The sequence below is a fragment of the Ursus americanus genome, chromosome 32, assembly GCF_024610735.1.
Source record: "Ursus americanus isolate L20-20 chromosome 32, mUrsAme1.1.p, whole genome shotgun sequence".
Taxonomy (NCBI): Eukaryota; Metazoa; Chordata; class Mammalia; order Carnivora; family Ursidae; genus Ursus; species Ursus americanus.
The window spans coordinates 14,946,322-14,973,547 of NC_142158.1; the positions used below are offsets into that span (position 1 = coordinate 14,946,322).

The window sequence follows — 27,226 nt, forward strand, 5'->3', positions numbered from 1 at the left end:
GTTGCTTACAGGTCCCCAGTTCATACACAATAATATTTCTCTACAGGTTACATTTATTCTTCTCTGTCGATCTACAGAAGACAAATTCTGCCAGAGATGTATTAACATGACTTCTTATGTATGTGAGTATTTCCATCTCTACAGTTGACTCTTGAACAACATGGGTTTGAACTGTACAAGTCACTTATATGCAGATTTTTTCCAATCAATACCGTACAGTACTGTAAATGTATTTTCTTTCTGATTTTCTTAATAACATGTTCTTTTGTCTAGCTTACTTTATTGGAAGAAAACAGTATACAATACGTATACAAAATATGTGTTAATTAACAGTTTATGTCATCAGTAAGGTTTCTGGTTGACAGTGGGCTATTAGGTTTTTGGTGAGTCAAAAATTACACTGGAGGGGTGCCTGGGTGGCTCAGTTGTTAAGTGTCTGCCTTCAACCCAGGTCATGATCCCAGGGTCCTGGGATAGAGCCCACATCTGGCTCCCTGCTCAGCTGGAAGCCTGCTTCTCCCTCTCCCACTCCCCCTGCCTGTGTTCCCTCTCTCTCTCCCTCTCTCTCTTTCACTCTCTCTGTCGAATAAATAAAATCTTTAAAAAATTTTTAAAAAATTACACTAGAATTTTCTACCATGTGGAGGTTCACACCTCTAATCCCTGCATTGTTCAAGGGTCAACTGTATATATATTTCCATATATATGTATATATATGCAACAAGGCAGAACACAAGTAAAAGTAATACAACTATGATCTTTAATTTAACAGAACTGTTAGGAACTTGGAATTTTCTACAATTAAGCTACAATATTTAGTGACTTTCCTGTAGCTAAACAAACCTTATATTTCGATTTAAAGAAAGAATTAGAGGCTCAATTATAGACCTACATTAAATAGATACCCTTATAATTTCTCTCCCATTATATTTTTCTTCTTTTTATATAAGTGCACAATTACTGTGTATTTAAGTGCACAATTACTGTAAACTTAAGCTGTATTCTCAATAGCTTCTGCCAGCTAACAGGGATTTAGGATTAAAGAAGATTAACACAGAGGGCAAATGGAGGGTAAAACTTGTGTCTGCCAATCACTGAACAGATAACCTTTGGAAATCTTCAATTTGTCTTTGCAGAACCTACTGTAAGATATCTCTCCAACGCTGACATTAACGTTTGTTTAAAAAATAATGACGTTTTAAAAATCACTAAGTTGTTTAAGAGCAAAACAAAAAAAAAGGTTTCAAAGTAACCAAGACATATGTTTACAGAGATTGAAAGGAGAGCTTTCACAGTGGGACAACAAAGATTTCGCGTTTAAAAAAATAACGGCATTGTGCTTTGTGCTAACGTTCACACATTATTTTTAAACTAAACAAAATAAAAAAACACCCCAAGGAAGAGATCAAACATCCTTGCGCAAGGCCAAATTTGCATAGGCAGATAGGTGGCCGCCTTGGGGTGGGGTTCTCCCTTCCCCAAATGCTTCGGTGAATTGGGGGCCGGCGGACGTAAAGGGAAGTCTGAAGGCTGGAGAGTAATTTGTTACTTTGGCTCAAAGAATTTCGTTATCATAGGTCAGGTATCTGCTCATTTGAAATGATTATCTAAACATAATTAATCTCCTTTAGAATTGAAATTTCAAGCTCCTAAAATTCAGTTTTATTGCTCCCCACTTCCCTGCCCCCTCCCGACTCTGTCCCGAAATTAAAATTTGTTATCTGCGGTAAGAAAGTTTTCATCACGCCGACTCTCTCTTCTTTTTTCGCAAACTAGGGCCCTTTAAAAGACTCCTGGGGCCGGGGTCCTACTGGTGTGCGGGAAAGCGGTGGTCCCCGGGACCCTGGTGTCCGGCCGCAGCCGGCGAGTGATCCCCTGGCACACCTGCAGCCGGCTTGGCGGGGCACTGCTGGGCGCCCCCCAGGGCCACCCTGCTCCGGGATTCCGCTGGGAGTCATTTGGGATGCACGAATGAGGACGGAATTTAGACCCAGCTTTCTTTCTTTTCCTTCCTTTTCCTTCCTTTTTTATTTTGTAGTAGTTCTGAACTCAATTCCGCTGCCTTCCCGAGACGCGATCCCGTGTCTCACTCCTGTTCTCACTCCTGAGGTAGTTTCCCCTCCAGCCCCGGCAGTAGAGCGAGCGGTGGAGGCGGGGAGGGGGGCGTAGGGGAATCAAAACGGAGAGGTTCGGGGTCGGGGGTCCTCACACTGAGGGATGCCTGTTGTCTTCCTTCCTTACACCCGGAATCTACCCCGCCATCAAGGAGCGCGGAAAAGTGGTCCAAGGGACCTGGGGAGAGCAAGGAAAGAAGTAGGCGCAGAAGGACCCTCCCCCCGCTACGCCCCCGCCCCCGCCCCTCGGGTCCTTCTCCCTCCGGTCCCTCCCCCTACCAGTGTCCAGGCCCCTTCTCTCCGCGGAGGTTGGCCCTAGTAGGTCGGGGCGCCGAGGGGACATGCCGGGCGGGCCTCGCAGGACAGGCTCGAGCTTGATCGGACAGAGGGTGGCGGCCCCGCAGCCCGCTCGGGATTACCTGCCCTGCACGGGCCGCTTACCTCTCTCGCTCCCTTGTGAAGCTCTGGCGTCTTGTGTGTTTCGTCTCCTAGGAAACGGCGGGGGGGGGTGCGCAGACTTCTGCGCTTCCTGCCTGCTTACACCCCGCCCACAGGGGGCGTGGTCAGCCCGGACAAATCCGCCCCGTCCTGCAAGCCCCGCCTCCCTCGGGGAAGGGCTTCCTTTAACACCTGGGCGTCTCTAGAGCTGGTGCTCTCTCTATTTGGGGCTTGAGAAAGTCTTGGTTACCTTTACAGTTTTTTTGTAGGAAGTTGATTTGTTTGCCCTTTATTCTGTTTTACTTTTGTTTGGATTCATCCTACAAAAGAATTTGATTAGTTAAATCTGGTTTGCAGACTTGGAAAGGGCAGAAGAAAGATACATGTTTGGCTATCCTTGTATTTGCTTATGCATATAGCACCTGGGGGAAAATTGCTCTTGGATTGCAGTCCCTTGTATCAGTCAACTGTTCAGGTATGTGTTACCTCCTAGGCTGCACTTCTAAATTTGTTACTTATTAATTCAGAGAACCTACAAAGTATCAGTTAGAGCATTAGTGGTCATTCCAAGATAAACTAATGTGTTTGTGTAAATAAATAAGTAAACAGTAACTAGTCTAGAATTGTGAGAGGAGGACAAACTTGTGTTACTGCAAAAAATGTCCAGATTGGCTAGCAAGAAGGGTCCATGAATCAGAAGTATGAGAGATGAGGCAGCGATGTATCCATTTAGTAATTATCTATGAGATATCAACCCTGGGCTTGGCATTAGGATAGTGCCAAAGTAAACAAGACAGATATGCTCATGGCCCTCTTGCAGTATAAAGAAAAATAGGCAGAAAAGCAAAAAGCTTTTAAATTACATCATGGAGCTCTTATATGCCCAGTTATGAAGCCTAGGACTTACCATGCATTAAAGGGGTAACTAATGAAGAATTTTCCACAGAGGAGTGACGTGTTCATATCCGCATTTCAGAAAGATCACAAAAGCAGCAGTGGGTAGGGCAAATTTCAGCAGAGAATCTGGAGGCAAGAGAAAGAAAAGCAGGTAATGGCAATTGATCAGGAAGAAATGATGAGGAACCAACTACAGCAGTGATGATGGAAACAGAAGAGAAAAGGACGGAATTTAAGGGATATTTAGGAGTTAATATTGACAGGCCCATCTGGCTTAGGTGAGTGGTAGACAGTGGTGTCTGAAACTAAACTGAGAAACATTGGAAGAGAAGCAGAGTTGTAGGTGCAATATGGGAGAAATCATAAGGCCAGTTGTGCAGATTTTGAGTTTGAGGAAAATCCAAATGGAGGTTATGAGAGGATATATTGAAACAGATTTATAATTTAAGGTTGGAAGAGCTGGAAATACTGGAACCATAGCTGAAGTCCAAGGGTGTGGATGAGATAAACTAAGAAGAAAGGAGAACTGGAATTCTGGAAAACTCTTTAAATACTTTAAAGCATGGGGAAGAAAAATGGAGATGTGGGAGAGTGAAGGACTGAAAAAGGAAATTCAGAGAAGTAGCAGGAGATTCCTGGGAAAAAAAAAGATATTTTGGACTGAAAACAGTAGGTTAAAAAAAAGAAGCAGCAGCAAGGAGGAAAACAAGAAGAGGATATGATAGTAGACTAGATCCTTTGAAGAACCCTTTTGATTTGAAACTACGCCATCATGCTTGAGGCATGGTTTTTAAACTCATTGCAATAGGAAGAACAGATCTCCAAGCACTCCCAACTCCTTCTAAGAGGTACTTGATACTCGAGCAGGAACAATAAACATATATGAAAGGCAGAACTGGCCTAAAGGCAAATCTACCTTCAGCACAGCAACAAGAAGACGAAGCCTGGACCAGTGGCCAAGGGGCTGAGCTGAACCAGAAACTAGAAAATTAACCAGAGAAACTGGGAAGGGGCCAAAATGGTCTCAGGGCAGTAGTGCCATCTAAATCTCAGAAGAACACAAATTGTCTCTGGAGAAAGCATCTTCAATTTAAGCACCCAGGTTTTTCACAAAATATCAGCTTATAACTGCATGAAAAAATAACCCCCTCAAATGAGAATTAGCGGAAAAAGCAATGATATGTTTAGACTTTTGAGGGTTTCAGAAATTGGAGATATCAGTTTGAATATAAAATAATTATGTGTAAAAGTATACAGGACAGCATACAGAATCACAAAAATGGACAAAAATTGACCAGGAATATTAGAAAAAAACTGTTGAAAGTGAACATAATAATTACTGACATACATTTGTTAAAAAGCAAATGAGTTAAACAGCATATCAGAACCAAAGGAAGAATTGAGGAACTGGCAAAAAATCTGCAGCAATCACTCAGCATGTAGCACAAAGACATGAAATAGGAGATGTTAATGACAGACTCAGAGACAAGATGGAAAGAACAAGGAACTCTAATGTATGTCTAAGCAGAGTCTAAGAAGTAGAGAATAAAGAGATTGGAGGAGAGGCAATTTTTGCAAAATCATGGCTGAGTACTTTCTACAATCGATTAAAGATACAAGTCCACAGATAAAGAAGGCACAATGAATGCCAAGCAGGGCAAGTTAAAAGATAGTCACATCAAGGCACAAATTAGCGAAACTGCAGAATGCCAAAGACAAGACAAACTTAAGAGCAGCCAAGGAGAAGAGAAATGACCTAGGAAGGAAGAGCAATAGACTGACAGCACACCTGTCCATATTAAAAATGAAAACTGGAAGATGACAAGAAAATTCCCCCTTAAGGGGTGCCTGGGTGGCTCTGCCCAACTCTTGATTTTGGCTCAGGTCCTGATCTCAGGGTCAGGAGATCAAGCCCTACATTCAGCTCCGCACTCAGTAGGGAGTCGCTTGAGATTCTCTCTCTCTCCCTCTGCCCCTCCCCCTGCTGGCGCTCTTGCTCTTTCTCTAAAATTAAATAAATAAATCTTAAAAAAAATTGTCCCTCAAGTGAAAATGAAACTAACGAACATTTCCCTTCAAAGTAATGAGAAGAAATAACTGTCAAACTAGAATCGTACCTAAGAAAACTATTTTTCAAGAGTACCAGCAAATAGATACATTCTCAGATTTTTTAAAAAATGAGACCTATTATAATGCACCTACTTTGAAAGGATTTCTAGAAACTGTACTTTAGGAAGAAGGAATGTAATCCCAGAAGGAAGGGCTGAGCTGCAAAAAGATAGTATGAGCAAAGAAACTGATGCATGTATAAACATAAAAAATATTCTCGGGGTAAAATAACAGTTATTAATAATTATTATTAATAATTTATGGAGTTAATAATATGAACCACAATACAGGTTCCCCCTGCTATCCAAGAGTAGAGCACTCCTATGAAAATTTGTAAGCCAAAATGGCATAAAGCAAAGAAACAATTACCATTAATTTATATGGAAAAATTTTTAAGCATTCCTAGCCTCCAAAAATAGCCTTTCTTCATTAGGCTTCTCTGATACTATAGGACACAGCTTGCTAATGCGATAAAATGTGTTCATTAGAATTGTTATTTAGAATTTGTTGATGACCTCAGGGATGAAAATTTCAGCAGGGACAGGTGATTTGGTTAAAGTTAGGTAAACTTTTTTTAAATCTCCCTACCACCTTTTACTGATTATGGTTATTCTTTTTCTCTGGGCAAAGTACTTAGTATCTCTGATGCTCATGTTCTTTGCTGTGAAATGGGCTAATGATGCATAACTTTGAAAGTTGTTAGGGGAACTTGAATACTGCCCAGCTCGGACTAGTCAGTCCTTAATATCCATCATGACCGTTACAATTAACAATATCATTAATCATTCATTCATTCATTCATTCATTCATTATTTTAATGAAAGGGAGGCGAGACTGGAGTGGGTTGGCTAGTGTACGAGGTACGAGAAGTTGAAAATAGTTTTATTGTGAAGAAAGGGAAAAGGGATGAATTGGTCAATAGAGGTAGAAAAGAGATTCTTCTTCAAAAAGGAAGATTTCAGGATGTTTAGAAGGTTGGGGGCATAGCTGGTAGCGAGAGACAATGGAGACATATGAGTGGGAGGAGTAACTGAGCAAGAACCTCGAGTAGGGAGTGGGGCTGTGGAGATGGGCTGGGGCTGGAGGAAGAATTAGCCTTTATAGGGGGAAAATAACTCTCCTCCGAAGTAAGTGTAGAGGTAACTTGGCAGTTATTATGGTCCCGATTGTGTTTGGATTTTATAAAATCAGAGTGGTGCAGTATGTACAGCTATGTCCTATTTCCTATGGAAGCATCATCAGTGGTATCATTTCCTCCTTATCTATCATCTATCTATCATCTATCTATCTATCTATCTATCTATCTATCTATCTATCTATCTATCATCATCTATCTATCAGTCTATCTATGTCTGTGCTATTTTTTGAGAAGCTGAAGGGAAAATAAAGTTATCCATCTGCAGTATAATTATTTAACAAGACCCTATTGAGCACCTACTATGTGCCCGGCACTGTTCTAGGTACTGGGGAGTAAAATATTGAACAAGACTCCAAGAAGCTTACTCTTGAAGTCCTGTCTGAAAAAAACACGTAAGGCAAGACCTGCATGACAGAAAGAGACAGACGTATAAAGACCAGGAGGATGGGTATTGGCAGAGGAAAGGACAGGAAGGGCATCTGCTAGAGGGGGAGAACGGTATGGGACAAGGTTGGAAAAGGAGTCAAGACCCATATGACATAGAGTCTTGTGGGTCTGGAGAAGAGTTTAGATTTTGTTTTGTGTGTCATAAAATAAATTCATTTTGCAGGGAATTTAGTAGGTGTGATTGAATCAGATTTGCATTTTAAACTACTCTCCCCCCCCCACCTGTCACTGTCCTAATTCAAGCCAACCTCAGCCCTCACCTGGATTATTGCTCACTTCCAGTTTATTCTCACAGCAGTCAAGCGATCCTGTTAAAACACAGGACCAATTTCATCACTTTGTTTAAAACTCTGAGACAGCTCCCCTCTCTGTTCTGTAGTCCTTATCATGACCTCTAAAGCCTTAAAGTTTATCTGGCCACCTTTCTTTCTGGGTGGCTTCATCTCTTACAAGTCTCCCTTTATTTGCTCTGTTTCACCACACTGGCTTTCTCAGTGTTGCTTACGATGCTCCTGCCTCTGGGCATGTGCTCTGGCTTTCCCCCTTCTTGGAATCCTCATTCCGCAGATAGCTGTGCGGCTCAGTCCCCCCACTTCCTTTTAGTCTTTGTCCAAAAAATAGCTATCTCGGTGAAGTCTTCCCTGACCATCCTGACCACCCACCGCTAATACTTCATGCGTACCCATTTGCTCTCTTTTTTCTATTTAGTCAATTAATTAATTAATTTATATTTATTTGAGAGAGAGAGAACACAAGCTGGGGGAGGAGCAGAGGCAGAGGGAGAAGCATATTCCGTGCTGAGCAGGGAGCCCAACACAGGGCTCAATCTCATGACCCTGAGATCGTGACCTGAGCTGAAATCAAGAGTCAGATGCTCAACTGACTGAGCCACCCAGGCTCCCCTACTTTTTTCTTTTTTAACATCTCTCACCATTTAATATATATGTTACTGGCTTGTGTTGTTTCCTTTCTGCCTCCCCCCCCCCCCCCCGCCGGAACATAAGCTCCCTGAAGACAGAGGTTTATGTATTTTTTCACCAATATCTTTTTCCCTTGAGCAGTACCTGGCACACACCAGGTGCTTGATAAATATTTGTTGAGTAAGTAAATGGATGTTTCCTCAGACCGCTCTGTGGGGAATGAATTGTAGGGAGACAAGTGGGGAATAGGGAGGCTAGCCAGGAGGCATTTGCAGTTGCCCTGGTAAGATATGATGGTAGGATGGAGAAGTGGAACAACAGTGGAGACAGGTAGGTGTTACGGTGTCCAATCACAAAAGCGATCCATTGATTGATTGATTCAGTGGATTGAGTGAAATCTTAGCAATCTTAGAAATGCAAGTCTTTGATTGAACTTCCTCTGACAGAACTCACTGCCTCCTCGAGTTTCAATTTGGGATGGTTCTGATGGTTCTGATGGTTTACATTGTCCTTTTATTGAATGGCAACATGTTACTTTGTAGAAGTAACTTCAAATGATTTGGATTTAAATTAAATTATTTTCTAAAGAAATTTATCAATGTACATAAGATATATATATAAATTTATATAAATGATATATATAAACATATATATTTATCAATGTATATAAGATCTATATATATAAATATCAATGTATATAAGATATATATATATCTTATAATATAAGATCATGGTCAAATTTTAGGTAAACTCAAAGCGCATTTTACATGGTCATAATTTTAAGAATGACCCTACTTGCTTTATTTTTCTTCCTAGCACGTACCAATTTATAATATACTATATAATTCTTCATTCTGCTTATGTTTTGTTTTCTCCTCCATCCCCTCCAGATTATAATCTTCACAGGGCAGGGATTTCATGTGATTTATTCATTTTTGTTTTTATAACATCTAAAAGCGTACCTGGCACATAGTACATGCTTAATAAATGTTTGTTGAATGAATGAATAAATGAATGATGCAGATTCTGTCCTTTAGCAGCTCATGTTCTAGAAAAAGAATTTGCATTTTTCCAGGGGAATGTACAGTTTAATAAGTGCTACGTCTTTTAGGTTTGATTCACTTATGTTTTTATAGAGATATTCTTAATAAATTCCTTCTTGGATTTGTTTTTCTGAGCAACTGCTTTGCGTTAGAAGCACTTAAAATTTTATTTTAAAAAATTAACATTTGGGGTGCCAGGGTGGCTCAGTCATTTAAGTGTCCGTGTTCAGCTCAGGTCATGATAACAGAATCCTGGGATTGAACCGCACCCCCCCTCCTGCCCCCTGCTCAGCGGGGAGCCTGCTTCTCCCTCTCCCTCTGCTGCTCCCCCTGCTTGTGCTCTCTCGCTCTCTCTGTCAAATAAATAAATAAAATCTTTTTAAACAATTAACATTTATTTTCACTTTTGCAAATATAAACCAATTAGAAAACACAGGCAAGTTTAAAAGGAGAAAATAAATATTATCTTTCTATGTTTACCGTTTAATATTTTGCTGGCTTTCTTTCCACTTTATTTTTAAAGCAAAAGTTTAGTATAAAATAAAAGCTGGTATCACTGAAGAAACCAGTTCCTTAAACAAACAGTTTCCAGTCTAAACAAAGAAAACCACTCTATATCACCACGTAAGTAGATTTTCCACAGAAGCAAGAATATGTGTGAATGTGTTGGGTTTTTTTGTTTTGTTTTGTTTTGTTTTGTTTTGTTTTAGTTTGGTTTGGTTTTTTGGATGTGTTGGTTTTACCAACATTCACAGCTTGTAGCTTTTTCCAGAGCAAGGATATCAGTGTCACTCAATGATACACAACAGCATCTTGGTTAAGCGCCATCCCAGTAGTGGGACCCTTTGCAGAGGTTTCCAGGGAGATCAAAAAACATTAAACCCTCAACACTTGATTGGAGCTTCAGGCACAAAGCATCCCTGTGGATGACCGCAACTGCCTTCAAGGCGCACAGGGCAGGGACCTGACAGAACCTGAGCTCTGGCCTAATGGTCAAGAAGCAGCCATTCACTGCGTTATGTTTGAACAGACTCTTCAGTTCACTTCGTTTCCGTCACAAATAAGTCTAGAGACTGTCCTGCTTCGGAGGAAGTAATAAATTATATCACCTCAAGTATGTTTGCTTCTGTCAAACGGATTTGTGGAACAGATCTTTATCAATATGTTTCTAGGTCCAGCAACTTTGTTTACATGTTTTATTCACTGACTTAGAAGATTTTACTGTAAGATGATATATCATCAAGTTCTTGCCCAAAATGAAGTTTAAAACCTCTGAAATAAAATCTTAAAAAATACTAGTGGAACATCATCAAGACAAGCGACTGTTGAAATTCCAAATTTCATTCCCAGCTTTTTTGATTTCTTAAGAAGCATACTTCTTGATTTGGGTCACATTTAGGGGAGATTATGTTTTAAAAAATACCCTTTTTAGGTACAGGAGGTAAATTTAAGCTTCGTATTTTAAAAACAACACATAAGTTTTTGATTGGTAAGCATAGTTTTTAATCAGCTTCATGCAGAGATTTTAGAGGTGTTTATTTTGATATGTGTTTAAGTTTTAAGACTTACAGCCTTTCAGTAGAAAAGAGTCTTTTAGTTCTAAATCAAAAGTTAGACTTAGCCCAATCCACTTGGTATTTATTTGTTTATTTATTTATTTATTTATGGATTTTATTTATTTATTTGACAGAGAGGGTGAGAGAGCACAAGCAGGGGGAGCAGCAGAGGGAGAGGGAGAAGGAGAAGCAGGCTCCCTTGCTGAGCAGGGAGCCCGATGCGGAACTCGATCCCAGGACCCTGAATCATGATTTGAACCGAAGGCAGACACTTAACCGACTGAGCCACCCAGGCGCCCCTCCACTTGGTATTCTAACAAATCATACTTATTTTTTGCTTATTTGTGAACGATCTCACAAAGCCTAAATCTTGGGTGAATCAAGAAAAGTACAGTACTTTTTCCTGAGCATAAATGTTCACCTGTTTAAGGTAAAGCCATAACTACGAAGACCGTCAGAGGAGCAGAAAGCTGACTCACACTGTCAAACTTAGAAGTTCAGCAGTCGGGTATTTCAAGGGACCACAGAAAGTGGCTGGGGTGGGGCTGAAGATGGAAGGATTGGCTGATAATCTCTAACAGAAACAGACCCTCAGATCTCATTCTCTAGCTCCCAACCAGAGCCTGCCCCTAACTAGGACAGGAGAAGGCAAGACACAGCACCAGCTAAGACAGGAAGGTTAAGAGAGCTACTTGCATTCTGAGTGGTGAGACCCTAGGCCACTTTCTCTGCTTGGCTTCCAGAAAGATGGCTTCCGGCTTATGCCAGTAAGGTAATAGATGAGAGTAATGTTCTCAGATACTGACAGTTAAGTCCCCCTAGTTTCACAGGTGCCACCCAAATAAGGAATGTGAGACACTTGAGGGAATTCTGTGACTCAGAGGAGACAGAAACAACACAGGGAGCATTAAAACAGAAAACAAGCAAAACAAACCAAAACAATAAAGAATATCCTCCAAGACACAAATGGAAAGTGTTGTATCTATGAAACAAAGATGATTATATAAAAAGTAATATTCAGAAAACAGAAAAGAACTCTTAGAATATAAAACTAGGATAAACAGAAATTAAATTGATAGAATAGTTGAAGATACATTGAAGAAAAACTCCTGGAAATCAGAACAAGACAGCATAGAGTTAAAAATCAAATAAACAGGAGAGAAAATTTAGAAAATAAAAGGATGGAGTCTTTCATCTAATTAATGAATGTACAAAAGAAGGAAAAGAGGAAATGGATCAAAAATCAAAGAAATAATGCAAGATAATCCAGAATTGAAGGACACATGTTTTCAGATTGAACAAACCACTAAATGCCCAGTAAAAGAATGGGGGGGGAGGGGCAACATGAAGACACATCACTGAAATTTCCAAAACAAAACACTAGTGATAAATGGAAGATTCTAAAAGCTTCCAAAAGAAAAAAAAAAAAAAACAGGTCACACACGTGATTAGGAATCACAGTGGTAGCTGATGCTGGAAACTGAGAAGATATCCAAGCAAACCAAAAACAGCAATGTCTTCCAAATCTGAGGAAAAGTTGATTTCCGCCTTGAATCTGACACTCCAGTTTGAGATGTGCGCTCTTTCTCCTGTGAACCCTCCCATGCATCCTTTCTCAGGATGCCCAATAATGTGATCCACCAGAAGGAGAGATAAATCAAAAAAGGAGGCGTAGGATCCCAGAATAAGAGGATCTAACACAGGAGAGAGAAAACAACTCCCAGGAAAATGGTAGAAGGTAGGAAGATCGGTATAAACACGTGCTTTAGAAATATGGTAATGCCAGAAGATACCCTTGAAATATTTGAAAATGGTTGTTGCCTCAAGATGGTGGGAACCAGATATAAGGAAGGGTAGCCCAGGGACTGTTAAGCTTCTTATATATATTAAATATTAACATATTAATATTATATACATACTGTTATATAAAAGTACAATATAATATATAATACACATAATATAGTATATATAATATGCATTCTCTCTCCCTTTATCACTACATATATTTTACATATATGTAGTGAGATATTTCATATATATATAATACATTTATTTTATATATAATATATAAAGAAAAAAGTACTTTGAGAAAATAAATTAAAAGTAGCTTTCAAAATGTAATGGCTTCCTGGTCACATTGCCCTATTGCAGTGGGGGATTTGGTTATGTCAAAATACCAATTCTAAGGAATTTTTTTATGTTGTCTGGCTTGTTAGTGAATCATCTTAGAGCCAGCTGAAATATGTTTAGAGTTTGAAAACTGGAAATATTGGCTGCTGAGCTAAGACTAAACTGGTTCTGCTAGCTAACCATGATGATACAATAAAGGAAAGATGGCCCAAAATTACTTCTGGGAAATGACAGTTTTGAAAGTATGTTGCTGTTGTTTTTATTAGAAATAAAGAGAGCAAACGATTCAACAGCTCCCCACTTCCCCACCTTGACAAACACAGTTCCAGGTTTTTAACTCTGGGGGGACTCGAATTCTATCAAGCATTGCTTTATTTCCACATTCACTTTGTAAATAAGGATTTAATTTACGCTTGAAGCCAAAGACGGGGTTTGTTTTAGTTTTGCCATCAGTGTTAGGGTCTATTCTTTAGAACTAGGATATAACCTTTACTCCTTGTGGCCCTGGTAGGGTATTGGTGGAAAGCCTAGCGTTTACCGGACCCATCCAACTTGGTCAGATGCAAACTCCAAATTTGGTCTCCCGTGCATTGGGCAGCAGACGATTCATTGCTCAGCTTTTTTCCAGCTGTTGCTTTATGACGGTCTACTTGGTGTCTCATCTAGGCACACAGATCAGGGTTCAGGCAAGAATTTAATGTGAGTTTTTACAGATTTGGGGCGTACTCTCTGTGGATCCTGATTTTCCAAGACTCTGCCCTCAATTTCTAGCTGCTTTGCTGGCCCCACACTCCAACCTCTGACAAGCCCAAAACATTGCAGTATTACGCTCTGGTTCTAGCTGCTGCTCGTCGTGTGGACTGGGGCAGGCTGTCAGAAGAGAAGCTGTATTAACATGAACTACAGCCCGAGTGGTTCCTTTCTCTCAAGGGTCCAATGCCCTCCGACACCTACCTAAAGTTCGTGACTTTTCAGGACCTTCAAATAATTAAACTTTATATTTGCCCAGAGTTTAGAACTGTTACCTGAAAGAGAGTGAGTCCAATACAAGCCACTCTACCATTTGCAGAACGAGAAATTCAAGAATTTGCTTTTAAGTATCGATACTTCAAAAATTTCAGAACAATATTGTATTTTCGAATCCCCAAATATTTCTATTTGTATTTTTGTGAATTGACGTGTAGATATATAATAGCAAAACGGCAAAATACATATTCTGCTTCTCAACATAAATCAAGATTTTGGTGATTTAATAGAATCATTATTCTTGGAATTCCCCCATATACTTTCATCCTTGTGTTTTACATTTTTGTTTCATCCTCAAACAATCCTTTTTTCAGTAGTTAAATCTTAGTAGAGGTTTCTTTCAATTCTTTTTATGGGATAGAATGTTCAAAAGTGTGTAAGTTTTTAGCTACCAGCATATTTCTTATCAAAGATTGGCGGTATATCCTTCAGTACGTGATTACTATCAAGACAATGGCTGATCTAGCAGCGTCATGCTTCTTTAAGACTGTGCATATCACATTTGACCTTTTCAGTCCCTGGGAAGATAAGCATTCTTGAAGAGGATGGCATTACAGGGCCTTCGCAGAACTTCCAATTGATAATACTTTGCAAGCCTAAAGCTAATTATGAACCTCTGAACTTCTTAGTATTTAAGATCAGCAATAGTAGCTGAGAAATAGAACAAGAAAAACTTAACACTTGCATATGCCTTATTTTCCGGAAAGAAAAAAAAAATGTGTTCTCTTAAAAAAAAAAATCTTTTAAAAAGAATCTTTGGTGATCCAACAGAGGGGTTAGTGGGGCAATGATTGCTGTTGTGTTATATTCATGAGTAATGGCTAGGTAACAATGCTGTGTGTTGGAATAGCACTTTACAATCTATGAATGCCAAGTGTCATTATATGCCAATGATTCCCAAATTTGTCTCTCCAGCCTGTGCCTCCATCCTGAACTCTAGGCTCACTTACCCAACTGCCTATTCAATGCTTCACTTAGAAATCTAACAGCTTGAACTTAACATGTTCAAAACTGAGCCCCTGAGACTCTCTCCTTCCACCATTTGTCCAAAGTGCTCCTCCATCAGCCTTCCCCATCTCAGGTAATGGCAACCCTATGGTTTCAGTTGTCAGATTAAATGTTTGGTGTGTCATCCTCGAATCTTCTCTCTCCTCCTCTTCACAGCAAAATCCAAAGGCTTTACCTTTGTGATATACCCTGAACTTGACCATGTCTCAGCACCCCTGCTGCCCAAAACCCTGGTCCAAACCACCATCATCTCTCGCCCATATCATTGTAATAACCTTCCAACTGGTTACTCTGCTTATACACTTACCCCCTCTTCAATCTATTCCCAACACAACAGCCGGAGCAATTCTGTTAAAAAATATATTAGATTAAGACCCTCTGCTCAAAACTCTCCAATGTTTTCTTATGTCAATCCTATGTCACAGTTCTTATTAACACTTACAAGGCCCTACCTTATCTGTACTATTCTCCCCTTACTTATCCAGGTGCAGCGAACTGGCTGTTCCAAACATGCTGAACACTGGCTATTCTCTCTGCTGGAATGCTCTTACCCCATTTATCTACCAGCTTTTGCATTTTCTTCAGATCTTAACCCAAAGGGGCTCATTCTTAGTGACCTCTCCATCTAAATGTGCATACCTCCTACCAGCACGTGCTTTTCAATCTCCCTTGTCTGCTCTGTTTCCTTGCATAGCAGTTATCACTATTTGCCATACTATATATTTTCATATTGAGATCTTGCGCTTTATCAGTCTGCATAACTGGAATGTAAACTCAGTGAGGGCAGGCATTTGAGCTAGTTGTCCTCTGCTCTATCTCCAATGTCAAGGCAATGTCTAGCACACAGTAGGAGCTCCAAACATATTTGTTGAATGAATATACATAGCATTGCCACAGCTGACCCTTACAATTCTGTCTCCATTATACTGATGCAGAAAGTACATCCAAGGTGATTACATGACTCAATCTAAGGCACATAACCAATTTCAAAGAAAATAATTATATACAGTTTTTTATACAAATTCTGGATTCAGAGGTATTTCCATAGCACTATACTGCTCACCCCAAATTTGAGACCAGTCTACTCCTGAATCCTCTGAATCCAATGAGTAAATGTAGGTGTTGTTTTTATAAACCAATAAGAGAAAGATTTTTAGGTGTATAATACAATGGAAATAGATTGTTTTATTGTATTATAATACCTCCTCTGAATTTGTAACACAGATTTTTAAAAAATTGAGCTGATATTTACATAATGTAAAGTAGCCATTTTAAAGTGAACATTTCAGTGGCATTTAATACATTCACAATGTTGTATAATCACCACCTCTAGAAATACAAGATTTTAATCCTTCTTCCTCCCTCCCTCCCTCCCTCCCTCCCTCCCTCCCTCCCTCCTTCCTTCCTTCTTTCCTTCCTTCCTTCCTTTCTTCCTTCCTTCTTTCCTTCCTCCCTTCCCTCTTTCCTTCCCTCCCTCTCTCCCCCCTTCCTTCCTCCTCTCCTCTCTCTCTCTCTTTTTTCAGATTGTACTATGACAAATGTAGAGAATAAAGTCAGAAGAAAACTTAGAGAACCCAAATTCTTTTCTGTGAATCAGTTTCTTCTTTTCTAAACACTATTATTTTTCTACCATGTTCACTGGACTATTGCTAGGCTCTAGTACTCTTAGGGCTTTAGAAGGAAAATATCGTATAAATAACACAGTGATACACAGATTTTTGATGTGTGGTTAGTTATTACTATTCACAGCATCTTCTTGTTACTTACATTAGAATTATCCATAGAATTTAGTTCATATTCTCTGGTGTCTGCTAAGGGCTGGGTTCTCCTTAGTCTGTAGGCTTTCTGTAAAACTTTAATTTTACATTTACAAAGACTATTTTTATAATTTAATTAATCACACATTATATAACATACTGGTATTTTACCTAAATACCGTTTATTCTTGTAAGTTTGTCTCAAGAACATTCCACCCTCTGTCCTGTTAGGTGGCCTCTCAGGGGCTCACTTTTCCCAAAGGCTTTCTCTGTCCTCCATCTGTCATATTCTCTCCACAACCCAAGGCCCAGGCTTCCTTCTTCTGTGAGGTTCTTACCAGCAACTCAAAGTGCCACTGATTTTCTTACCCTTCTGAATTTCTTTTTCTGCTCTTATTGTCCACACAGTATGATTGATCACTCAATTACATTCTCTTCTGTCTTACTCATTATCATTTCATCACTGACTACTCTGGGGCCCCATTGCTTTTCCATCAACAGAGAGGATGAGACTAGATGTCCTTGAAACTGTCTACCAGCTCTGAAAATTCTGATTACGTGTTGTAGTTCTTTTTCTTCTTGGACTATCAACTTCTTGAGACAGATACATATATTTTAAAATCCCACAGTGTACTGTGCTCAGCACAGACAGGTGTTCAGTAAATTTCTAGTCACCATAAAGAGTCATGTTTCTGTGTATGTAGGAGTGTGCTCTGACTCCTAGAAATGATAATGATCCATTAGGTCAAATTAATAGAGTTAAAACATTCAGGTCTTGGAAGTGGCAGTCTTGCTCCTTGTGCTGCTCACAACCTGGCCAGAATAATGTGTCCCACTCTGGCAGGCTTGCCTTAAGAAAGCAAGCTTTCATTTGGATACAAACAAATTAGGGGAGACTCTGGAAACCATAATTAGGAGGTATTAAAGGCATTTAGCCTGGATAAGAAACAATTAATAGGGACCAAAAATACTGTATCCAAATGCTTAAAGATATAGAATGAAAAACAGAATGATTTTGGGCGGTCCAAAAGATAAATCTAGGACAAATGATGAAAACATATAGAGGCGATTTCAGCTTAGCGTAAGTAACAACATTTTCATAAGTTTCTTATAAATTAGCTATTTAACAATAGAATGAGTTATGTGCCTCATTGGCTCTGTTGATTGATTGTACAGATATTGACTGAGTGCCTGCTCTATGCCAGTACTGTTCTGGACATGAGCAAGTGATGAATGAGATAGTCCTGGACCTGCTGTAATAGACAGTACCTTCTGGTGGGACAGAGAAACAATAAGAAAAACAAACAAAAAACTCCCATGAAGAAAATAAAATGTCCACGAAGAAAATGAAACAGGGCATGGGGATAGAAAGAAGGGAGGTGGAAAAGGAGCTGGATAAGAACAGATGGTCACGGAAGCCCCTGTGAAGATGACATTCAAGCTGAGACCAAAATGACCAGACGAACCAGCAGTGTATCTCAGGGAAGGGCATTCCAGGCAGTTGGTACAACGAGGGTAGATGTTGGTCAAGGGCCAATCAGCCATGTGAGTATCTCAGGGAAGGGCATTCCAGGCAGTTGGTACAACGAGGGTGGATGTTGAAGGGCCCTCAGCCAATGATCTCTGATGGTTCAATGTATGTGTCCACTGGGCTAGGCTCTGATGCCCAGTTGTTTAGTCAAACACTAACCTGGATGTGCTGTGCGGGTAGTTTGTTGGTGTGATTAACATTCACAATCAGTTCACTTTGAAGGAGATTACCCTCCAAAAGTGAGTGGGTCTCATCTGATCAGTTGAACGTCTTAAGAGCAAAAACAAATTTCTCTGAGAAGAAGGAGTTCTACCTCAAGACTACTTAGGTAGAATCAAATCCTGCTGAGTTTCCAGCCTGGCAGCCTACTCTACAGATTTTAGACTTGCCAGCCCCCACATCACACAAGGCAATTCGTTAAAGTAAATCTGTGTATATATATGTAGTACCTGCATTCATATATACACACACACATATACCTACATGCACATCCTATTGGTTCTGTTTCCCTAGAGAACTCTGACTTACACAGGCCCCTTCCTGGGAGCTTCTGTATATCCTGGCATGGAGTGTCTGTGATTCCACAGCCGATCGAGTGGAAGTGGAGGGCAGACTCTAACAGGTTACGATGCCAGAATTATTTAGGGACCCAAAAAGCTGTGAATGCAACTTTTAGAAAGTATTCCTACTTCACAAATACCCCTGCTATCTATTGAATCCTACAGTGTAGCAGGGTTGCTTACCATTGCAATTGTCCAATAAAAGAATGGAGATTTCATCCCTTACTCTATTTTTACATTTTAGAATTGATTTCTTTTCTTATTATTTCCCCTGGAGAACAGTTTAAAGAAGAGGTAATTATAGGGGTTCAAATGAGATTTTTCCATTCTTTGCTGAATTTAAGTAGACATGTTTATGTCTTTTGAGAACTTCCGTATCCACAGTCCAATGAATACTCTAGAAATTCAAGGTGAAGTGCATGATATTATCAGCAAGCAGCCATTTTTGATTTATAATCTATTAAAATTCCTGAGACATCACCTGGAAATTATTTTCTTGGCATTTGCACACTGATTCAGGTCACTGATAGCATTTGGCATTCTGCCACCACTTGCTACTCCCTTCAAACTCAGCAAATGGCTCATTTCACAGACAGCTTTCTCCCCAGAGAACCAAACCTCTGGGGTCTTCTGGCTGTAGCTGACAATCACAGGTGTATCTCCAATATTTTCCACCAGTAGAAGAATGTCATTAGCCACCAGATAGCTAGTAGCAGAATAAGAATTACAGATTACTATGGTAACCCTATCATTTGAGTAGACAAAGTCTTTTATATTACCTTTGCATAGTATTAGCCTTCTCTGTAGAAAATATGTTTTAGTTTGTATAATACATAATCTTTTCTGATCTTACGTTATGCTAATTAAATTTTGTCAAAATAAATCCAAACTTTAAAGTGTAAGTATTCTAAGCTGTGTTTAATGGATAGGCAGTTTGTAAGTTGGAGCTGAGCTTTTGTCCTGAATGAGTCATGAAGGAATACAAAACAGGGGATGTATGATGGAAGTTGATATTGGAAATGTTGGAGTCTTACCTTCTATCTTCCTTCTAAGGATGTGCTGAGTCCCATTTTTGGAGGGCTTAGCTAGATTCATGGATTCCAAGGCTCATGGAAAAGGCTCTGTGATTACAAAATACTTTTGCTTAATTGGATGCATTTTTCTCCGGTCTTTTCCTCTTTACCTTCAATGGGTTGCTTCTGAGGAAAGTTCTCGAAGACATCCTGTTTTCTGTCCCACCTTCATGATTATTTCAGATTGTAAAGCACTTATTTCCTATGTTGCCATACAAGTCTTCCAAGCAATTTAGGACATTTGTCCATAAGCAAGAAGGAGAGCTTCCAGGTACCCTGAGGGAAAGGAGCTGTAGCCCTCCAGTTTTCCCACAAAAGGAACTGCCTACCCCATCTTCACAGTGCACAAAAGTGCTGGGTCCAAACACCAGCCCCCACTAAACAGCTGTGCAAGTACGGGCAGCATCCTTTCTTAGGCTCACTATTTGCAGTTTTGTGTGAAGACCATGTCCCTAAACTCTGAACTATAGTACCTAATCCCGTATCTGCATGATTACATCTAAATATTTCTAGACTTTATTATGGTCTATCTAAGTCTTTTCTTCTAGCTAAATATCCCTGGTCCCTTGAATCCACCTTTATCAAGTAACAATTAATTTTATGAGTATCTTGACTAGGCTATGGTTCCTAGTTGTTCGGTCAAAAATTATTCTAGAAGTTTCTGTGAAGGTATTTATAGATGTGATTAACATTAAATCAGCTGACTTCAAGGAAAGCACATTACCCTCTATCAGGTAAATGGGCCTCAACCAGTCAGGTGAAGGCCTTAAGAGGAAAGACTAAGGTTGCCCAAGGATGCAAGTCTGCCTCAAATCTGTAACATAGAAACCCTGCTGAGTTTCTAGCCTGCTGCCCTGTGGAATTTGGACTCAAGATGATCCCAATATCAACTCTTGCCAGAATTTCCAGGCTGTGGGCCTTCTTGACAGATTTCTGACTTGCTAAACCCTGCATTCATGTCAGCCAACTGCCTAAAATTTCTCCCTTTCATTCTCTCTCTCTCTCCCTCTCTCTCTCATTCTCTGACTTTCTTATGTATTTCTAGAAATTTATCTATTGGTTTTGTTTCTCTGAAGAACCCCGACTAATACACCAAACAGCAAACTATTTTCATTTTCCCATCCTTTCTCATTATTTTCTGAATATGGTCCAGGTTACTAATACCTCACCTAATAGACTCAAGGTATGATGAGTGCCAGGTAGAGCAGTATCTTTCCCACCTTATCCTAGCTCTGATATCAGTTAGTGCATATAACTTCGTGCTTAAGAACAGAGCCTTGGCAATAGAGAGAGCTGGGTTTAAGCCTCCATCTTACAATTCTGTAATGGAAACAAGTCACTTCTTTCGGTCTCAGTTTCTTAAATCCCTGGTTGAGGATAATAATGCAACTGCATCATGGTATTTTGTGGTATGAGAATAAAAAAGATAGTTCACTTTAAAGAAAGTACCAGTTGTTCTTTGGCTTTGGCAACAGGTAATCATAATTGATCAATGACAACTTGCTACAGTAACCAGTAAACCAATCAACGACAGATCACAGTTCTTCTCAAAAACAGCCAATTAGCAACAGCCTCACTGCAATGACCCCTTCGGAAGGTCAGCCCACCAACAACTGTCTTCCTTCAATTACTCTGTCTCCAGAGCTAAATAACAACCCATCCCTAAGACCTCTGCTTCGGAACAGGCACAGTCCCTGAACTTAACATTTGCCCAAATCCTATCCAAGTGCAGCTCTCTGCTTTGCTCAGAGACTGTGTGGTTTATAAACACAGCTATCCCTTGTTCAGCAATAATTTCAGCTTTTTGTTGTAGGCACTGAGTGGTGGTCATGTCTTTTTTTTTTTTTTTTAAGTTTTATTTAATAGAGAGAGAGAGAAGGAGAGGAAGAGAGAATCTCAGGCACACTCCATGATGAGGGTGGAGCCCACTGGTCACATCTCTTGACAGAGGATAAAATTGGGTCATATGTGAAAAGTATTTAGCATAGTGCCTGGCATAGAATAATCACTTAAGAAATGTTAGCTGTTATCTTGAGTGCCTAATTCTATTGATGTCCTCTAATGTTGCTCCGGCTTTTTCAATAGCAAAGGCTGTCAGCCTGGGAATGACGTTTTTGTTGTTTGGAGCTCCTCCACCCAAAACGGGCATATCTGGGGCATGCCCAACATGCAACTGGGCTTGGCGGTGACAAGATCAAAGAACGGCCACCCAAGGAGGATGGTCAGGACAATAGTGGCTCACTGAAAGTGTCTGTAACCATGGCCACATCTTGTCTAGCCATGCTCCTGTCTGCTTCACTAGCTGCTGTCGGAGAGTAGCCTTGTTACACTGTTGAATCACAGGGCCTACTAAACTCCAGAGTTCTTTCCACAGGGGCTGCCGATGACCCACCAATTCCAACCTGCATTTGTCTGTTTGTTGGACCCCCAGATAGCAGGATAAGCCCTTTACCACATTAAATTTCATCTTTCTAAATTTGTTCCAGTGCAATAGTCTGATCAAAATCCTAGATGGGAAAATGCTTCAAATAGACATTGAAGTGGGAAATAATAAGGTTTTAAACATATAGAAAAGACATTTTTGCCCTGCTGGTGAAAGGCTCTGCTCTACCATTTGTGCATGAGATCCTTCTGTCCAAGATGGGCTCCAGGAAGGAGGAATGTTTATTTTTTACTTTATATAGACCTTAGTTTTCAGAACAGCTTTAGAGTTACAAAATTAATGAGAAAATAGAGTTCACATTTATTTATTTGAGAGAGAGAGACAGAGAGAGAGCGAGCACGAGGAGCAGGGGTGTGTGGCAGAGGGACAGGGAGAAGCAGACTCCCTGCTAAGCAGGGAGCCTGATACAGGACTCAGTCCCAGGACCTCGGGATCATGACCTGAGCTGCAGGTAGATGCTTAACCGACTGAGCCACCCAGGCGCCCTCAGTTTCCCCTATTATTAACATCTTACATTAGTGTGGTACATTTGTTATAATTAATTGATACATTATTGTTAACTAACGTTCATACTTTATTCAGACTTCCTTAATTTTTACCCGCTATCCTGTTTTGTTTTTTCCAGGATGCCATCCAGAATACCATATTCTGTGTACTTGTCATTTCTCCTTAGACTCTTCCAGATGGAGAGCTTCTCAAACTGTCCTTGTTTTGATGACCTTGACAGTTTTGAGGAGGACTGGTCAGGTATTTTGTACAATGCCCCTCATCTGTTGTTTTTCTCATGACAAGATTGGGATTCTGATTTTGGGGGGAGGAAAAGCACAGAGGTGAGATGACATTTTCATCACATCATATCGGGGCACATACTAGCAACATGACTGCTCGCTGTTGATGGTGGCCTTGCTCACCTGGCTGAGGGAGAGCTTGCCAGACTTTTCCACTATAAAGTTACTTTTTCCCTTTCTGTATAGTATTCTTTGGAAGGAAGTCACAGTGTACAGACCATAGTTAAGGAACGGGGAGTTATGCTCCATCTTCTTGAGGGTGCAGTATCTACATAAATTATTTGGAATTATTCAGGACATTTGTCTCTTCTCCCCCATTTGTTAGTTTATTTATTTATTTGATCATATATTTATATCAGGATGGACTCATGGATTTGTAAAAATATTTTGCATTCTACTACAAGACTTTTTTTTTTTTTTAATTGTTCCAGCTTTGGCCGCTGGGACCTCTTTCAGTTGACTTTTGTGTTCTTTTGACATGATCCCGTTGTTGTGGAGTTTTGTTGTTCTTGGTTGGTTTGTTAGTTTAGCACTTACTTTCTACCACCATGAAATGTTCCAGGCTCATCTTGTCCACCTGGAAGTGGAAGGGGAGTGGTTTCCTGAAGCTGTGTAAGACCCTGGCACACGGGCAGCAGGCTAAGATCCCACCAAATCCAACATGGTTGAGAGCTTCTCCTCTACTTCCAGACTGACCATGGGCAGCCTTTAGTGGTCTCCTTTCTCTTCTCCTTTTTGTTACACAAGTTCTCAAGTGTCTCAGCTTCCACCAGGGGTGGGTGCCCAGTGAATGTCCACTCTAAAATTAGCAAGGGAAAATTCTTAGAGACATCATTATATTTTTACATTTCTAAAATATTATAATGCATGTGATAACGTAGCCTTCGCTGCTATGAAACATGCTATTTGGCATGTCTTATTTCTCTTGCTTACTAGAAATTTCCTGAAGGCAGAGACCACATTTTGTGCTTCTTTATATAATTCCTATACTGAGCACTTAGCGTATAGCTGATGAACAAATATATCCTGTTGAATATGTCGCAATTTTTTGAATCATTTTGGCAGATATGTTCTCCAAGATGAACTTGATTTTTTTTTTAATCACAAAATCAAAACATAAGATTGCACCTTTGTTTTTAAAAGCTCTGTTAGAGTTCCATGATGATTATGATATTCTCGCAACAAGGATAGTGACACCCAGAGCAGAAATGGATGGGTCTCTGTTCAGAAGCCTGAAGGGCTAGCACTCGAGACTGAAGACAGAGACCTCCATAGATGACTTCTGTACATCCCTTTCTGGTGTCGTAATTCTGGGTGCCCTTGAAGTAAGCGGTTTTATTGCTACATCTTGGCAATCGCCAGAAAAGGTCTTTATTTTTTTTTTTAAAGAATTTATTTATTTATTTGACAGAGACAGCCAGCGAGAGAGGGAACACAAGCAGGGGGAGTGGGAGAGGAAGAAGCAGGCTCACAGCGGAGGAGCCTGACGTGGGGCTCGATCCCAGAACGCCGGGATCACGCCCTGAGCCGAAGGCAGACGCTTAACGACTGAGCCACCCAGGCGCCCCAGAAAAGGTCTCTAAAAGCGTAGTGCGTAGGGTGGTGAAGAGAAGGAATTCAGGCGGCTTACGGAAACCTGGGTCAGTAATATAGTCTATTACATAGGCCATCTGGGGACACAAGGCTTTTTCAGTTGGGGTTTTTAAAACCTCACCCTTAAGAAGCACTAGGGAAGAGAATGTTTGTTTTCCACGCGCAGAGGTCTCCATAGGCAGCCAGGTGGCATTTTTACTCAGTAGTGCCCGTCTGGTACATCAGTCAGGACAGTCACAGGTGGCTGCAGTCAGAGAAGGGCTTCTTCAACCTCTTCTCTCCATCCCACGGCCCCCGAATGCCTCATGTTTCAAAAGATTTATCAGACAAATCGTAAAACAAAAGTTATATGGGTAGCTCAGCTGTCTGAGAGAGGATCAGAAGATCCAGCTTTAATGGGCTGATTAATGGAAAATCTATTACTGATGTAGGATAGGACGATTTTTTTCTTTTTTTTTTTTTTTTGCTTTAACCAAGTGGTATGAAAATATGAATAAATAGGGTGACTATCAGCAGAAGAAGTTAGTGGTAGGAACTCTGGTTGTCTGTTCTGTGTGGTTTGTAAATAGAAATTTTAAAGGTGATTTTTTGGTTTTTGAAGAGTTTACTGTTTATTTATGATATTTATACTTTAAGAGATGATAGAAATATATTCTCTCCCATTAAGTAGACTACACAGTTAAAATAAATTTTTTTCCTTGTAGAAGTTCACTACCAAATCATTTTATGTAAAGACATTTTTATTTTATTTTATTTTTAGAAGATTTTATTTATTTGAGAGAGAAAGTGAGTGAGAAAGAGAGAGCGCACAAGCAGGAGGAGCAGCAGGCAGTGGGAGAGGGAGAAGCAGACTCTTCACTGAGCAGGGAGCCCGACTAAGGGCTTGATCCTAGGACCCTAAGATCATGACCTGAGCCGAAGGCAAACACTTAACCGTCTGAGCTACCCAGGTGCCCCTGTAAAGACATTTTTAATCTCCTAGTTCATCAAATCTCATTTACCATATTTTGAACAACAATGAAATTATAATATCCCCACCAAGTAGGAGTGCCAGATAAAGGATACCCAGTTGAATTTGAATTTTAGATAAACAATGAATATTTCCTATAGGTCCTTGCAATATTTGGGATATGCTTTTACTCAAAATGTACTTGTTATTTATCTTATTTCCAATTTAACAGGGAATCTTTTATATTATTTGTTAACTCTGGCAACCCTATCACCAAGGCAAATTTTTCTGGAAGAAATTTGAAGCTATCAACATAGCTTTTATTTATTTTTTCTTTCTTCCTTTTTTATGAGATTTTAATTTTGTATTTATTTGAGAGGAAGAACAGGCGGGAAGAGGAGCAGAGGGAGAGGAACAAGCAGACTCCGTGCTGACCGAGAAGCCCAACATGGGGCCTGATCTCATGACCCTAAGATCATGTCCTGAGCCGAAACCAAGAGTTGGATGCTTAAATGACTGAGGCACCCAGGTGCCCTTCAACATAGCTTTTAATAAAACACATTGGCTTTCATTTATGCCGTGAAATCAACTTTACGTGATCCGTGGAGTAGAGGTGTTGTGTCTGACCCTTGCATCTCATTGGCTCACAGCCCATTCCAATCCACCTGATAGAGCCCCATCCCACCCCAGAAATGGCTTTTGTCATGGTCACCAATGATTTCCATGTTGTCAGATCCAATGAACATTTTTCTGTCCTCATCTTTGGTTTCGGTGACCCCCTTCTCTATCCTGGTTTTCTCCCTATCTGACCACTAATTCTCTTTCCTCTGTCAGATCCTCCTACTCTAACTACAAGTTGGGAATTCCTTATGGTCCATACCAGATTCCCCTTTCTTCTCTTTCTACACCAACACTGTCCAATAGAAATTTCTGTAAGGATGGAAATATGCTATACATGCACTTATCCGCTGCTAGCTACACATGGCTACTGAGGAAATGTGGTTCGTATGACTCAGAAACCAAATTTTTAATTTTTATTTCATTAATTTATATTGCCACATAAAGCCAGTGACCATATTGGACAGCACAACTCCAGGCTGTCTTACCAGGTAAGCTGCTAAAAAGCAGCTTTAGACTTGCAACGTCCTGGGTTGTATCTGTAGCTCAGATCTCCCCACAGAGCTGCAGGATTATATTCATCTGATAACTCGGATGACTTACAAGCATGGACTGTTCTTTCCTCAGCTGCCGCTATTCAGAGAATGGCACCAGCCACTCAGTTGGTTGAACCTAGAAAATGAGAGTTGTTCTTGATTTTTTTCCCTTTTCCTTACTATCTCGCATCCAAACTACAAGCAACTTGCATTGATTCTACCTGAACACTTCTTTTGTGAATCTGAACACTTCTTTTCGTCTCCACTGCTACCACCCAATCCAAACCATCATTATGTCATGCCTGGATGACTTGTAATAGTCTCCCTGCCTCTTGAACCCCCCTGCAGCCCATTATCTATCTAATCCTCTCAAAACATGAGTTAGATTATGTCACTTTTCTGCTGACGATTCTTGCACATTTTGCCATTGCTTTTGGAATAAAATGTCAATTCCTTGTTTTGGACTTCAAGAATCTGGACTCTGCTTTCCCTTCTAACCCATTTTATTCTGTGTTTCCTCTTGTCGCTTTGCACTAGACTTTCTGGGACCAC

General features: G+C 40.2%; 1 long non-coding RNA gene across 1 annotated transcript; it reads left to right on the forward strand.

Annotated features, from left to right (window-relative positions):
* Window positions 1–50: 50 nt before the first annotated feature.
* LOC123801498 (uncharacterized) lies at window positions 51–26,473 on the forward strand. Its single transcript, XR_006782254.2, has 3 exons — window positions 51–122; window positions 22,816–22,937; window positions 25,900–26,473. It is a non-coding gene; the product is annotated as an uncharacterized LOC123801498 (long non-coding RNA).
* The last annotated feature ends 753 nt before the right edge of the window (window positions 26,474–27,226 follow it).